Genomic DNA, 4,037 nt, shown 5'->3' on the forward strand with positions numbered 1-4,037 from the left:
CAGGATCACAAAGGCTTCATCCCCCAAACAGAGGATCCCTCCACCATTTGCGATCCTACCTATTGTTCAAAGGATCCAGGATCCTTAACCCTAAAAAACTATTGTTCAAAGTACAAACCATAAAATTGTTTCAAACATCACAACCACTACCAAACTCAAAAAATTGGGCTCCGGCCTAGTCTCAAAGTATCCATCATTGCCCAATCCTGCAGCTCAAACCTTCGCTGCTTCATCACCACCGGCTTCACTAGCTTCTCCACCCTGATCCTTGCCAGCATCACCACCCTCCAGCATTGGGATATCCTCAGCATCATCGTCATCCTCCAACTCTGCTAGCCTTACCTTCCAACCTTCCACGTCCCATGTGCCTTTGTCAAAGGAAGGATCCTGAGCCTCCGCAGCCATCTGCAGCTGGATCTTATACATAGTTATCGCAGCAGAGACCTTAGCATCCTGGGTGATGTCACGCTTCTCGTAGTCAAAGCTGATCAGTGCTTTGACAGCTTTATCCTTGGTAGCCCGGAGCTCCTTCTCAAGATCAGCTATCTTGAGATCCTTCAGCACACCCATCTGTTGAAGGTCGGCAATCTGGCGGTCTTGATCTTCAACGTGATTAACATAAGTCTCTATTTCGGTAAATCTCTGCAAGAAAAACAGGATATGACGTCAGACACAGGTGATCCTCAAAACCATCAGGATAACCAACAGGGGCAATGATCCTTACCTCATTGACATAGTCGAGAAACTGTTGGCGGAGCAGAGGAAATCCTTGAAGATCCTCCGGAGCCTTCCTCTTCTTTCCCTTACCCCTAATGGGTAATTTAGGGGCTGAAGCAGAGGGACTAGCAGCAGGAGTCTTCTTCTTCGAAGACTTGACGTTGGCAAGATCATCAATCCCAAACAAGGAGGCAGACTTGGCGGACTTAGCAGATTTCCCAGCACCTACACAATCAAAACAAGATAAGTCTCCTAACTAATTTAATATTTTTGCATAGAACTTACTTTTTGGTAAGGATACTTACTTGACATTGTGGCAGATGCGGAGGATACTTCTTGTGAATCTTGGATGGTGACTTGAAAACTTCTGGTCTCAGGATCAAGCTTCTTGAAAGCTAAAACTCTCTCTCTTGCAGCAGGAGTTAACTTGAGATGAGTAACGGATATAGCTGAAAAAACACAAAAGATAAAAAAGACATTAGTGATCCTCATCATAAGAGACAAGTCTGATGGTGATCCTTCCAGGATCCTCTATCCTACCATGAGTAGCCCACTCCTTGGGCAGATCCTCCCCGTTAGGGATGGTATCTCTCCTAACAAAGAAGAATCGTCGCTTCCAGTTGGTATCATTTTTTGTGACCTTAAAAACTGGGTGATCCTCTCCAGCTTTCCGTTTCAACAAGTATCGACAGGAACCAAATGTGGTAAGATCATATAACTCGGCCAGCTCCGGCATCCCTAAGTCAATCCCCTCCTGCTCGATGATCCTCTCAAGGGTACACAGAACCCTCCAGATCATCGGCATGGCCTGGATATAGGACATACCGGTCAGAGAAAAAAAGGACTGGGTGAAGGCTGGAAAAGGATATGAATATCCTATGGTAAACGGAGTTGCAGGAAAGGCCACCCAGGCGTCGGAAACGAAATCACTCAGAGCGGTGGGAGTAAAAGACTTGAAGACGGTATCCGCCGGAAAACAGTGACGGATCCTATCAACATGAGCATCAGTAAAGCAGCACCTCTCTGTAGGAGAGTCTTTGACGATCCCTTGGCTTTTCAAGGGACTGATCTTCTTGTGATCCTTGTGAGGAGAATTTCGGAGCAACATACTCTTGGCAGGATAAAAGCGGAAAAACAGAGCAAGAGAGGGAAGAAAGAGAAGAGAATACCTGATTGATCTTCAGTAGAGATTATAAAGGGAGAATATCTTGAATTTAAATGAAGATTGATCCTAACCCTATCTCCTATTTATAATCATGATTTGCAGGGATGTCACCTCAATGACGTAAAGGTTGCAACGGCTAGTTCGAAATTAACGGCTAGTTATCCGAATTGTTCGTTGCAGATAAGATCAAAGCAAAATATAACTCGTTAATTTACAATGAACTCCTTATATTTTGGGGGCAATTGTTAGGGCTGGATTTTTACAATATATGATCCTCACATGTGATCCTAACCAGTGATCCTTGTTTCTTTGGCAGATAGTGATCCTCAGCAGAGTTCCAGGATCAGGATCACGGACCATCATAGGATCCTCATGCTAACAGTTGCTTTCGTTGAATTTAATGTTGTTTTGCAGGAATGACTAGCAGGATCCGCTCTTAGCATCACAATTAAAGGACACGTCTTTACAACTATAGCATGTGCTTAATCGGATATGGACGTTGTGAAGGATATGGAAACTTGGCACGATTTAAGGGCGATAATTTAGGCTAGATTTACTTTTATTTCTAAAGGGGTAATGAGCTGATTATTAGTCTTTTTACCTAAAATAGGTCACCTACACTTGTATATATAACACTCTTCCTCATTCGGAAGAAGACACAACACAACTCTCACACGCTTAGACACTCGAAACTATAGTGATCCTTGTACTCAGCTCATTATCATCCAAAGTTGTAACTATTTTTCTTATATTGAAGTTTGGTGATCGGTAGTTGCCATCACTCGAGGTTTTTTATGCCGGAGATCATACATTGATCAAGGGCTTTTTCCTCGTATAAATCATTGTGTCTTTGCATATTTCACATTGAAGTGATCCTTTACTTTTTCTACAAACCAAGCATCATACCCCATTTACATAAAGTTTGGTTGCATTATCCTTGTGTGATTTTTGACCAAAACACCTTATATCTTGCGGTATCCTCAAAAGCAGAAACCAGAGATGTCCGGAAGGATGGCTAAGTGGGCAGTAAAGCTTAGTGCCCATTGTTAGGGCTGGATTTTTGTTATAGGTGATCCTTACACGTGATCCTAACCAGTGATCCTTGTTTCTTTGGCAGACAGTGATCCTCAGCAGGACTTCAGGATCAGGATCATGGGACATTATAGGATCCTCATACTAACGATCATCTTCGCTTAATACATTGTTATTTTTGCAGGAATATCTAGCAGGATACGCTCTAAGCATCATGATCAAGGGACGCGTCTTCACAATTATGACAAGAGCTTAATCGGAGATAGACGTTGCACAGGATATGGAAACATGGCTTGATTTATGGGCGGCAATTTAGGCTAGATTGTCTTTTATTTCTAAAGGGGTAATGAGCTGATAATTAGTCCTTTTACCTAAAATAGGTCACCTACACTTGTATAAATACCACTCTCCATCATTTGGGAGGGGACACACACGACATACAACGCAACTCTCACACACTTAGACACTCGAAACAATAGTGATCCTTGTACTCAGCTCATTATCATCCAAAGTTGTAACTATATTTTTCTTATACTGAAATTGGTGATCGGTAGTTGCCATCACCCGAGGTTTTTTATGCCGGAGATCATACATTGATCAAGGGCTTTTTCCTCGTATAAATCATTGTGTCTTTGCATCTTTATCACAGAAGTGATCCTTTACTTTCATAATTAACCAAGCATCATACCCCGTTTACATAAAGTTTGGTTACATTATCCTTGTGTGATTTTTGACCAAAACAGTTTGGCGCCCACCGTGGGGCAATTGGTGCTTCATTCATAAGAAAATCTTTTGTTCGAAATCATTTCAAAGAGTTACATGGCTTCATCATTGAAGAACACGTCCACGGCGATGTCTGCAGTCACCTCATCACAGACCACTTTGCCTCCTCCACCGGCAGGATCTCAGAAAAATACTGAGAAGAGATCAACTCCCACTTTCTCTAAACCTCTATCTTCTTCTGCTATGAATTCTTCTATTCCCAGTACTAGTGATGTATTTGCTTTAATTTTGCAGATGAAGGATCGTATGCAGCGGCAGGATGAGACTAATGACAGGATCCTCAGGGAAATTGGAGACCTCAAAAGACAAAAGAAAGCGGCAGAGGATCATTCCCCACTGA

This window comes from Helianthus annuus, chromosome 5, assembly GCF_002127325.2.
Source record: "Helianthus annuus cultivar XRQ/B chromosome 5, HanXRQr2.0-SUNRISE, whole genome shotgun sequence".
Lineage (NCBI taxonomy): Eukaryota > Viridiplantae > Streptophyta > Magnoliopsida > Asterales > Asteraceae > Helianthus > Helianthus annuus.